This window comes from Taurulus bubalis (genome assembly GCF_910589615.1).
Source record: "Taurulus bubalis genome assembly, chromosome: 15".
NCBI lineage: Eukaryota > Metazoa > Chordata > Actinopteri > Perciformes > Cottidae > Taurulus > Taurulus bubalis.
This window is the reverse complement of record NC_136603.1, coordinates 12,591,687-12,605,140: the sequence shown is the minus strand read 5'-3', so window position 1 is coordinate 12,605,140 and position 13,454 is coordinate 12,591,687.

Genomic DNA, 13,454 nt, shown 5'->3' with positions numbered 1-13,454 from the left:
AGATGAATTGTGCTGGCTGAATTTTGCTCGACAATCTGCTCTCAACAAAAGAGACCTGACGTGATTCTGCTTTTTGCTCTTCTGACCCATTTGACCTCCAAAAGATGAAGTGGCGAAATGAAGATTTTCAAAAAAAAATTCGGATTTTCTAATATTATCATGATAAAAATATGATCAAAGGCTCTTTTTTCTGAACAGAAAGAGAAACTTCAGAGGAGCTACTAAGACACAGTTAGTCAGCTGATGCACATAATGAGCCTTGTTGCATCAGTGGTTTAAAACAATACAAAGATAATTAACTTTTGAAAGCATATTTTGATGGCAGGTGAGGTAATACAGACTCCAACAAATCAAAACACTGGAGTAGATGATTGGCACAACTCTACACTGCTGTACATTTAAATATCTTATCTGTCAGACTTATTCACAATAAAATGTGTTATTTAGGCAGCACTTTGTTTGGCAGCTAATTAAGTGAATTTCATTAAATTTAATAAAGTTGTATTGTATCGCATCGAAACAATGACCAACTGCGATAAACACATACATATCCCCTGCTTGATACATGCTAAACTATCTATGTTCTCACACTTGTTTTTGTCATTTCATATTCACTACCATAGACTAGTCACCTGTCAACCAATCACTGTGGACACAGTTAGTAACTTCTTTTGCTTTCTTTTTAAAAGCAAAGCTCTGATATGTAGTTTATTGCGGCCTTCGCTCTGTCTCTGGTTCTCTGTAGATGTGGCTGCTCTGGCTTGTGGTGAGATGACTAGAGCATGGAGCGCAGCCTGCAGGAAGGCCGCCAGACCTTTGCAGAGCTATTATCCTAATCAGTCTCCATAACACTGGATGTCACACTGGATGTCAGTCATAAAATCTCACACTCTGTGGGTCCAGATTGGGCAGGTGACTGGCAGAAAGGATAGAAAGACTTAAAACAGGGACGCAACCGTTGAGCACTAGATCTTCAGGACATGAAGAGTACAGAAACACAACAGGGAGGGAACTGAAATGAGGAAATAATTAGCCTATACTTCCAATGGAGACCCAGGTTATCATAATGTATTATATAGCAAGAGTTAAAACTTGTTTGGGGAGCATAGCTCAAAAGACAGCCATTCATCAACACATGGCATTTCTTTCTCCCAGCCTCTGGGTTGACTGTTTGGCGGACTGGTTTCTAAAAAGGGGCCATTACGCTCTCCACTGCACACAACAAATATGTTTTGATTCATGGCCCCATGAACATCTAGAGACGGGTCTCTAAAGTGTTTTTCCAATAACAATGTCTCAGAGCAAATAGATTGCCACATTGAATTAACTGGTTCATACAAATCTGAAGGATTGAAGAGAGCCTGAGATCAAAATATAAATTGATCACCTTGGCTTTCATTCGTCACAACAGTCTTTGAACAATGCTGGTTATACTTTTAATTACACAGCACACTAATGACAGACCGTAAGAAATGACACATGATTTGCATATCTTAGTCACAGTTTATCTCCACCATGCTATTTTAATACAAACACCTCCGCTGCTCTACATTAGGTGTTCAGTAATATGTGGATGACAGTATGAAGGGAGGATCCCTCCTCTCCTCAGACTTTTACTTCTAAATGTGGATTAAAACCACAGTATATAACTGAATGATTTATGAATACTGATGACAGGGCTGCCAAATGGCAGAGACGTGTGAAACATAAATGGAAATTGTGGCACAGCAAGTGGTAATGTCTTCAATCTCCCTGGCAAGCATTATGATAAAAGCCACATTTGTAATCTCATTGATGAGATTTCATTGACATTGAAGAAAGGAGAGTGACCATGCACACATTTTCAAATCGATTAAAAGGTGTTTCTCACCACATTGACTTGATCCTCTCTATAGTTTATGAGCCATTTATCTTGTACTCTTATCATAAAATACAAATGAAAAACTCAGTAGAAAAGACTAATTTTCAACAATCAGACTGAGCCTGGAAAGCGTTTTCATCATTCTGTCTATAAATGCTTAATTCAAGAGAGACCATTGTGTACTGTGGGATCTGTTGTTCTGTAAACAAAGATTGCTTCAGTATATCAACTGAGAAAAAAAACCCCATTCTCTAAATAATGAGGCATCGCTTTAAGCGACAGCCCACGTAGATTCATGAATTAGTGTGGCATTTATATCATTATTCACTTTTTTATGGTCTGTGTCTATCATTATTTGCTGTAAGTCTATCTTCCCATGTTTCTGTGGTTACCCACAGTGTAACATAACTTGTGAAATTAATTATGGTGATTTTTATTTCACAATGCTATTTCATTGAATGTCCACTCAACACATAACTGGCCTCTACCCTGTTGTGACTAGAAGACAAAGACTTTATGAGGAAAAGTGGCATCATGAAATAAAAAAATCACTACAAGGTGCAATTGTTAAACAAAACAGCAGTAAAAAAATAAACTCTGTTATTGGGAAAAAATAATAACATTGCACAATAATAAACTAAATTTGTTTAAAAATATTTGGTTTGACATTTATGTTATAATAATAATTGAATAAGTTGACTTTCCTTCATGTAAAAATCCCAAATCTATGAATATAGATATATTTTCACTTCAAAAGTCAGTTCTCAGTGTCTACACACTGGGTGTTTCAGGTGAGATGCATATCAGACCACTTCCAAACTAGCTATGATGTCTTTCCCTGAACTTCCTCCTTCAGCAGATGAATGTGAAAACAGTCCCCTGGTGTCAAACGCTGCACAAGCATCAGTCTATACAGTGAAGGGCAAACATCCCAGAGAATAGCAGCAATCAAAACACATTTTCAAGAGAAGGTCAGCTTAACATATTGACACTTTGGGTGAAGTTTTTTCTCACATGTTCATCCTTGTAACCAAATAGCGTAACTTGACATACAAAAAGAGTAACATGTTCTACAGTTTAATCACTGTCTCCATCTCTCTGCAGAGGGAGATGAGATTTGATTTGAACCAGACGAACAAAATAATTAGATTCTGTTTCCCACAGACTCCCATCTTTTCTACTGCACCCTGACTGAAACACGAGGGAACTATTTCATTTACATATTTTATGCTTAGGGCTTGATTGTGCTCAACTATTATATCAAGCTAAACTCTGGGGGAAAATCTGTAAAGCTAAGCTGAATGATTTTTTTAATATGAAAAACACAAAACTGGCAACACCCTTACTTTCCTTCATTGGGAGAGCTGAGAGTATTGCCATATCTTGAAGTAAATCAATATCAGTTCAATGTTGATACTATAAATTAATATATATCGCTAAAACAGAGTTTATTCGGTGCATCAAGAGCTGTTTTGCTCTGTATACATATGTTGGATAAATTTACTCGACACCTTGAGGTAAAATCATAGATCAGGACATTTATTCTTCGAAGAAGGAACAGAGTCAGAATCACATGATATGTCAATTGCGTATCCTGGACTGCTCAATGAATGAGCAGAGAGTTACCTCTTAAATACATTAATGAAACAATCACAGAAGCTCCCATGACGTCTTCAGATTCGCTTGCATCGGCATGGTCATATGATAACAAGGAACACCACGTTCTTCACACAGAGACATGTAGGCATCCACAGTCTCAAGACTATCAGAAGGTCACTGTTAAAGCATACGTATGTTTTAACAGGAGAGGAGGTCACATGAGAAGCCACAAGCCTTTACACAGTATATGATTAATAATATAACTGTGAAACAGTACTTGATTAAGAGTAAATACGTTTTTCTTCTAACAACATAATTCCAGTAAAATGTAGCATTGGTTTTATAATGGTCAGAATGCAGTGAGAACAATTGTTTTCCAATCATATGTAAGATAAGGAAGTGAAATGTAACACATCAATTCAACATAGGGATTGTTGTTAAAATTGTTGTTCAAGTTTAATTATCACATAAACATAAACACAATTACGCTTTAACTCAAAAGGGAATAGCGGTTAATATTCATATTTCACATATTTTCAATTAACTATATCTGCAAAATGTTCAGTGAAAAGATATTTACTTTCTTTTCCCCACCGAGTCACTTCTTCCAATGCAATACCCACTTGTGGCTGCTGAAGTAGACAATGACTGAAGGTTTGGCCAAGATGTTGGTCAGATATTGAACATGTCGAAAGCAACTTGAAGCAAATTGTATTATTTAACTCTGGAGCTGCAATGTGCAGAAGTGTGACATTCTCCTGTTCTGATTTGTCAATAAAGTTGTAAAAATTTTTAAATTAAAAACAAACAAATTGAAGGAGCCCTTTCTTGTCATAAAGCAGGTAGAAATACAAATAAATATAAAAGTAATCTCTCGTAGACAAGATTGTCGTCTAATATTCCAAGTGTGGACAATATGTTGTGCTACATTTTGAATACAAGTTTATCCTAATTCCAATATATTTGATTGTTCATTCGCACGATATTGTCCTCGGGCAACATCCCTGTGTCCCTGTGGGACTTTACTGTATTTATTGGCATGTCAGAACATGGAGATTTTGGAGGGATCCTATCTTCAGGCACTTCAAAACTAATTTGAAGCCTGGGCACAGCGAAGTCTGTAAATAAATCATTAGCTGCATCTGGAACAATACGATTAATTTCTGTCTTTGACTGGAAGATGACAGGCAGGTGTTGGAGCCAGCGGAGTAATCACAGTGACAGGAGGACGAGAGGATGAAGAGCCGAGTCAAAGATCCTGAGCCAGTGGTTACCGTGGGGATCGCTTGCACCTTTCTGCATCAGGTATTGCAGAATAATATTAGCGATGAGGCAGGTTGAGATGGAGGTTTTTAAAGCAGACCTGCAGACAAACAGGAAGCTGCCGTCCTGCTGGGATGATGCCAGCATTCTTTCTCCCTGAACAGATGCTGCCCAGTGCCCACTATTCTTTGTTCCCTTCTACAAAGGCATGCATGATGCACACAGAATAAAAATGCTCCTTGAGGATATGACTTGGGTAAAAAAGAAAAAAAAAGAAGAAAAAAAGATCCTCTTGCCAGATTTGAGCTTTCAACCGCTTTCTTCATTTATGATGAGCAACTTCTAAAACTTGGTGTAAGCAAAAATGACTCATTTTTTTCTTTGTATAAATCCATGGCTCAGTTTGAAAGTATCCCAGTGATGTGTCATTGTTACACACAGCTGGTTTGATCGATGTTCTATGCCACAGAACTGGATAGTTGCGCTGACAAAATGTCAAGAAATGGGAGAGCTGAAATGCAGCCTTTCTCTTCATTACCAGCATTACATAGCAAGCATTAGTCTTGCGACAAAATTTCTCAATTTATGACAAACTGAAGAGTACGACAAGATTACACAATGTATTTCGATTGCTGATTTCATAGAAATATATCTATAACAATGGGATATTTAATTAACATGCTTGAGTTGTACACCAATGGGGTCCACTCCCCAATCAATCAGATCAACTTCTCTGTGAACTAATGTTTCAATGCCCATCTCTGCATACATTAGAAAACAGCAAGCGTGTTATGCATATCTGTCCACACAGGCTGCCAATTAAACATTGTGATTGCCAATAATTTTAATCTGCATTGACAGAGTAAAGACAACATAATGAGAAATAAATAAATGAAGTGATTATGATAGAGTAAATAATCTGACCATTGATGTGATTGTACAAATAATTACTGATTTGTTTAGATGAGACGATTAAGAGTACATACTGAGGCACCTGCTATTCTAGTATTATTATTTCATTGTAATAATTTATTTATCATTGCTATTCTTCTATTTAATCACACTTGATACTAAACTTAAATGTCTCCAGCATAAAAATCAGCTACTACGTTCCTTTTTTATTGGGTATCTTTTTCTCCTCGGACGCAGTTAATGTGTTTGTACGCTATCAATATAGTGATGATAGCAAATAATTCATGATCTTAAATGTTGGATAGTTCTGTGTAAGATGTTGGAGTTATAGTGTGTAGTATTTAGTGTATTTTCTGATAATTTACAGGAGTATAAAGGACAGCTGGAACTTTCTCACAAAAGTGTTTTGGGATTTTTATTAAATAAAGAATTAGCCAAAAATAAATTAATAACTGTCATTGGGTTAGTGGCTTTATTGTGTCTGGTTTCAGTATCTTCTTGATCGAGTGCTGTCTGTCTGTTTTTGTATCCTGTCCCAAATAATATGATGTGAAGGACCTTAATCACTGAAGCCAACACAATAAAATGAAACAGGACACACTGCAAACCTCTGATCCTTGTTACAACAGAAACAAAAGAAATACTGATGAGAATGCTGTCTCATCTTTTGAGCTGTAATTTTAAGACTCTGCATTCTTTTGTTTTTAAGTATTGTGAAAAAGAAATAAGTATATATACATAGAGTATATTCAGTTGACTGTTTTTCTTTCTTGTAAATGTATTCTTGAAAAGTTGCTCCATGAAATAAGCGGTCATGTTTATGATTAAGTGAAGCTAGAGGAAATGCTATTGTCAAACAACTGATTCATTAGACTTTTGTCTTTGAAATCCATCTAACCTGAGCAATACATTAATAATAGGAATATGGAGGTCTATAGTGAGTTTATAGCAATACATTAATAGAAGGAATATGTCAGTCTATAGTGAGTTTATAGGTCTGACCCGCAGAATGAATTATGACCATTGTATATGACTGACTTGTCTCTTCCAGAACAGCAAAATATCTCAAAACAAATAAATGCAGGAATATGAACAATATTTTTCATAAAAAGCAGTAGACGGCTTAAAGACTTTTTTTTAACCTTTTAAACACAAATGTCTTTGTTACCAAGGAACAGTGTTTCCATAGTGAATGTGAAACTACTGGTATTATATTATGGTTGGCTATTTAAATAGCAGTGGGGACAGCAGGTGAAAGTACAAGACATTCAGCCACCAATCCTCTTTACTCTGCATAAGTGCTGCATAGTTAGTGTTTGATCAATTAATTGATACGGTAGAAATATTCTATATGAAGAAGAATAGAGAGCGTAGAACCTCCCCTGACCAGAAGTGACACAAGAAGGTGGAGTTTCGTATATCTAATAATACTTTTTTAGGTGTCCAAAAAGGTCACAATGAACTTTTATGAAGTGAAAACTTACTATGAAAGGGTTAAAGTTGTAAAACGAAAACACATACAACTTCAATCCCAAGGTCGACACACCTTTAAGCATACCCTGCATCTATTTAACTCTGAACACTGAATATCAGGCGGCATTGAAAAATACTTGAAACTAGTGATTGAGACCATAAACACATATTTACATTTCATTTTCTCATACACTTCTATGCAACTAGACTTTGCTTGCAACCAGAAGAGTCGATCCTTGATGGCTATTAGCAAAGAATGTAATTAGCTTTACTTTTCAGACCCGGAGGATGGGCCTGGCATTAACTTCAGCTTTATCCTTTAAATCTACATATAGCACAGTACATACAGCAATGTAGAGAGTACAGATCAAATACATATATTTTACAAGTCAAAATACAACCCGAACATGACCGACACCCTTTGATTAGGATTAAGTATTTACTTCATGCACTAAATAATGAAAAAAATATGAAACAGACGAGGAATTTCAGAGTTCCCAGCAAGACGTTATTATGCAGAAGATGATTTTTTTAAATACTTGCAAATTTAAGTATCAGTTCTCAAATCTCAAGCGAGCACAATTTTGAGTGATGCGTTCAAAGTTACAGAGAGTGCCCTGGCATTAGCACACAGCCAGGGGATAACGTGGATGGGAGCTATCCAGGCTCCAAGACATCGTCAGGCTCAACTAAGGCCTGCTGTATCCTCCATCAACAGCACAATTATTCACTCATACTTTTCTACTGTGGAAACAAAAAAGTATTGTTCACATGCTGGTCAAATGCACTAAAAGTGGTTTTAGGCACTTTGTTTTCCAGCTTAAAAGACTGACAGTCACTGTTAACCGCCCACTGTTTGTGTCAGCAGCAACAAGATGGGCGAGCAGTACGAACTATTGATAAAGGGGCAGAGTATATTTTTGTGTGCTGGAAATGCAGGCAGTCAGTTGTTCTGAGTCGGGTAGCAATGCAGAGGCCTAATGAGAGGATGCTTGCTATGGAGCCATTCCAGCCAACTGTATCACATCACAGAGCAGCCAGGTAGTCATTAGAGGGACAGATGGTACTGCGACTGATTGCTCTCTTTGCTGACCTATTTGAGCATGTTTTTCCTCATCATGCCTCTCCTTAGAAGTTGTGAACAATGTAGGAAATAGAGAGGCTCAAATAAAGACAGATATGCCAAGAACACTTCAGCAATCTACAGCATACCTATTGCAGCTTTGATGTGTGGGAGTCTCTAAGGGGCTAAATGAGCTTGTGAATTACTCATTATTACATGAGGTATGAGGAGTGTGAACTCGCTAGATCAACCTGAAGAACCTTTCTGAAAAGGCCTTTCATGGCCAAAGAGATTGTTGCAGGCAGGTCTCCAAATGACCCAGAGCAGTCTTCTCCTCCTCCGTCTAACTGTACTTCCGCGAGCTGGAAGGTTGTGTCGGTCTGACTTGTGTTGTGCATAACCCTCAGTTCCTTTTTGGTTGTATACTCGGCACGACACTTCAGTTACTCACATCAGTGGCTTCAGACAACAGAGGGTCTCGGCAAGAGGCTGAGCCTCCTAACTTCCTTCGACAAGAATGCTACAATCTCCCCAGGGCTGTCTTCCAGAGAAGACGTTGGTGCACACAGGTCCCCTGATGAGCTAAATGCAGATTTTGCATACAAAATTCCAAGACACACTGGGTATGGTTGCCCAGAAAGCCCTTGTGCTGGGGGCAATACTTCGCTTACCAGCTTTGCTAGCTCTCGCTAAGAGAGCTTTTCTCTTTTTTCAAGGGCTATTCCACTATGCAAGTTACCATACTAAGTAGGGCTGCAACTAACGATTATTTTAATAATCAATTAATCGGTTGATACTTTTTTCGATTAATTGATGAATCGGATAAAAAAACTAAAAAGCATTCATTTCCAACCCTTTATTCAAAAACAGAAGTGACAGTGCAAAAAATCTTCAGAAAGTGCACAAACAGGTTGCTCCTTGAACATCCCTGAGCTGTTAATTACAGAAATAAAATAAAAATGGACTAACACAAAAAACATACACATGTATGCTTTACATCTGCCAAATGTGAGCCTTTTTTTTTTACTGTAATTGATCTCCTTGGAGCATACCCTGCTTTATCAATATGTATGGAACACTGGGACAGTGAGAAGCTGTATGTACTGCTTCTTTCACGTCTGTTTTGACCTCCACCTTCCTTAAATTCTTTCATTCACATCATCTTATCAATATCTGGGCCTCTTATGACCACAACATCACGTTGTTGGCTAAGCCCAACTACGTGATTTGCTTCATTTTACTTTGAGCAAAAAAAAAACTGCAGCCAGATCTGTCGGTGTGCCGGTTTAACGGTAACGACTGACAGCGTGAACTGAACCAGACCGAGGGGTTACGGCATGTTTTATCACGTTACGTTTTTTTCCAAGCAAGACTGAACTGTAACGGAACATAAAGTAACTTTAACGACAATACACAACCCAAACACGTTAGCTAACGTGATAGCAAGCTGACTAGCTTCCATTCAAAACAAGTTTGAGGGAAATGAAGACGCTGGAGACATCTTAACGCTGATTGGCCAAGACTCGACACATCAAAGATCTTCTATTGCTAAGATCACAACCTCAGTTTTTTCTCCTCGTCTCACTATAATCTGAGAAACGCTGGCAGCCAGTTACTCTCCAGTTAAATCTTCAGAAAGGGACTACAAGAATAAGGTTAAGCAAGGTGGATTGCAAATAGATTGAGGTGAAAGTGAGTAGGGTATTTTAAAGGCAGTGCTACCTGTGTGGAAAAGTCTCTTTGGCTTTGACATGTGTTTTTAAGAGAGGTTCTTCAGGTTGGCCTTGAAAGGACGCAATCCCCATATTGTATTGATGTGTTGTACCGAGTGTACTGACCCGAAAGGAAACCAAAACTGTCACTTTCACATCTTAAAATGTTTCTTTTGCACAAAAGTTATCTGAAACCAAGACACGAGATGCATTACAATATAATAGAACATTTTATCAAAAAAGCAAGGATGATTTGACGTAAGTCTGTGCTACAAAAAGGGATTTGCTCAATGAAATATGCAATGTAGAGCACTCTCTCTCCTTGTTGAAATCAGGTTGTTAAGGAGATAAAAGGGAAAGCTGTGTCACTAACTGAGGCCACAGATCCCTTTTATCTCCTTACCAACCTGATTTCAACAAGGAGAGAAAATGTCAAACAACCTTAAACCAGTAATCTGTCTTGATGACGCCTCTGATGTTCAGAATTTACCTTTGAAGCCATACATTTTTCCTTACACTAGAAATAACACAGCAACTAGGAGATAAACAGACAAGAGTTTCATTTTGCAGAACGTCTTTTAAGTTTCTTTCTGCATCATTTCAGTACAGGATGAAACAGGATGCAACAGCTACTGCAGGAATAATGAAGCCTAGATGGAAGAAAAATGAATTATGGGTCACTTCTATGGTGGCTGTCACTGCATATTTGACATCAAAAGACAGAGCAAAGGGAGAGGAGGAGACTTTCTCTCGAAGCCATGATATGAGTAAACCAGATGGTGAATACACTGATTGAAGGAATCTATCTATTCACTGTCTCCTACAAAAAACACAAAATAAACAACATCTTGAGAGCGGGAAACAAGGTCTTGCAGAGCTAGACAAACAGCCAAAACATACTCATGAATGGTGTTTTCAAGGAGGCACCTTGAAGTATTACATATACAGTATGGATTTCTTTAAAATTTAAGACTAATGACCTCACAGATTAATTTCAAGTTATCCAGCAAGATCTAGGTCTGTCAAAGTAAAATGCAGTACAACTTTAACAACTATGTGCAATTGAAACATCTTTAATAAATGTATTTGTTATATATAGTGTTACTCAAGGCAGTTCAATGCTCACAACAGACAGGAAAAAGTTCAAAGCTGTTCTCTGTAGTGGGTGAAACAGAGGTTGATCATTTAAAGGTATTGTGAGTGAAACAAGCCCTTTGTACTAGATCTTGGTTTAAGAAGGTTGTGATGATTTAAGGGCAGGTTATAAGATAAACAACTGATTAATAAAGGAATATAAACAAAAATATAAACAAAAATGATGAGAATAAAAGTGCAACATGGATCATAATGTTAACAGGGTATACGCTGTACTTTTCACAATGTTTTTGTTTCACAACGACAAGAACAGTTGTCCCAGGAAGTGCTCCAGGGTGAAGAAAAGTTGTAACTTCAGTATATACAGCATCCAGCAGTAAAAGTAAACTGCAGTCAATGAGCCGTGGCCTGAAAAGGCCAGCTATGACGACATGGTTGACTCAATTTGCAAAGAGCTCTGTTCTGTGTTTATTTAAAGTTTGTTCATATTGAATGTGTCATGTGTCCAAATTATTACAAACTTTGTCACGTCACGTTGTCAGGTCCCGAGAAATACACCCGCCTGAAGTTCTTGAGATATGCGAATGACATACACACACACACACACACACACACACACACACACACACACACACACACACACACACACACACACACACACACACACACACACACACACACACACACACACACACATAACACACACCTACACACACACACACACACACACACACACACACACACACACACACACACACACACACACACACACACACACACACACACATACACACACACACACACACATAGCACACACAAAAACAGTGAATCCCTTTTCTGTGTAAATGGAGTGAAGCCTTGGAGCTACTTGAGTTAGCTCAAGTGAGCTGCTATACTCACACATGACAAACTACTGGCTGCAATAAAGCATCCTTTGCCAGCAGGCGGTATATTTAAGCTGTTGCTCTGCCCCCAACTCTGCTTTGTTAAAACTGTTGCCTGTGTTCGAGGAGTAGTTTCATTTCCCAGGAGTGTTTGAGTAGAGTAGCTACTTTTCTAATGTTGGAAAGCACATTTTTCCACTCTGTCGTGGGGTAGCTTCAAAAGGCCTTCATTGTTTTAAGCTTCTTCCTCTGAGTAGCTTGTAGAGTAGACCTCTACTCGCAAAGTGTACTTTAGCCTCAGTAAGGAAAAGTATAGCATGTAGCTTCACTACAGTAGCTACAGTATTAAAGTAGCTTCCCAGGGCTGCTGCTTATGTCACATTTCATAAGGAAGTTTGCCTGCCAAATAATGTCTCTCTACCGGATGGCACTGTGGGGAAAATATCAGTACATGTTTTGAGGTGTGCTCCCTGCCGCCGGTATTTGGTGATGCCATTTATCACATCGTCTGCCAGCATCAAACATGCAAGCTTATGTTTTGATAGTTAGCAAAAGTATTGTCTTAACTCTGCTTTTGTTTGTGTGCTTGGCAAAAATCAATTAAATGTAATGCCATTAAATGTTGGCTGTTTGGTTACATTGTTCTGATTTTGGGCTATGGCCCTCGGCTGGGTGGTAATGTCTGCGTGTGTGTTGCTGTTTATTTATTTTTGTCATTGTTATTTAGAATTTCTTGTAGTGGCTAAGCTTCTTTTTTTCTTGTTAATTAGTGATTTGCAATATGATGCAAAGATGTGTTTATTTGGACTGACTGTGAGATTTATAGTGGCCATAGATCATTGCATGGTATATGGAACATGTGACAATAAATATACATCTGTGCCTCCTTGTGCTATTGCAAGGTTCCAATATGTACAACACATCGTGAAGACAAGAGATATAAAAGTAGATTCATGTCTATTATGATAACCCTAGCTCCCTAATTTATCTCTTTAGAAATGATCTCAGTCATCTCAGCACCTAACATTTCCAAATTACATTCTAGTAAGAGACACTTACAGTATGTCAAGGTACAGTATTGACTATAGCAGTTGTTACGAGCAAAGGGAGCTTTCAGAGACTCCAGTCAGCATGAGCATTCAGCTGCAATAACTAAACCGTCCTCAATAAACATACATGAACATTAGATCTTAGTTAAATCAACAAAACCAATGCGAATAAGCAGGATTTTGGGCCAGTGGAGGGGAAACTGAGAAGTTACAGGTTATAATGGCTGTACTGTACACCTGCATGAATTAGAGTGGATGTTACAAATCAGCTGGTAGCCAAGCGGCCAGTGATTGTAAAGCACAGATGAAGCAGCTGATACCAATCGGCTAATGCAAGCACAGCTTCAGTGTGCTGCCTGATTTAATGATGTCCTCCATTGCACAACTCTTTAATGTTTTTAATTTTAATGTTTCAATTGTAAGAAAGATTGCCAAATAGATGTACAATACAGAATGTCAAGCATTTTCTTCTTAATGTGAAATAACATACTTAATAATAAACTCAACCAGTACTTCAGATACTTGCTTGAATGATTGTAAATC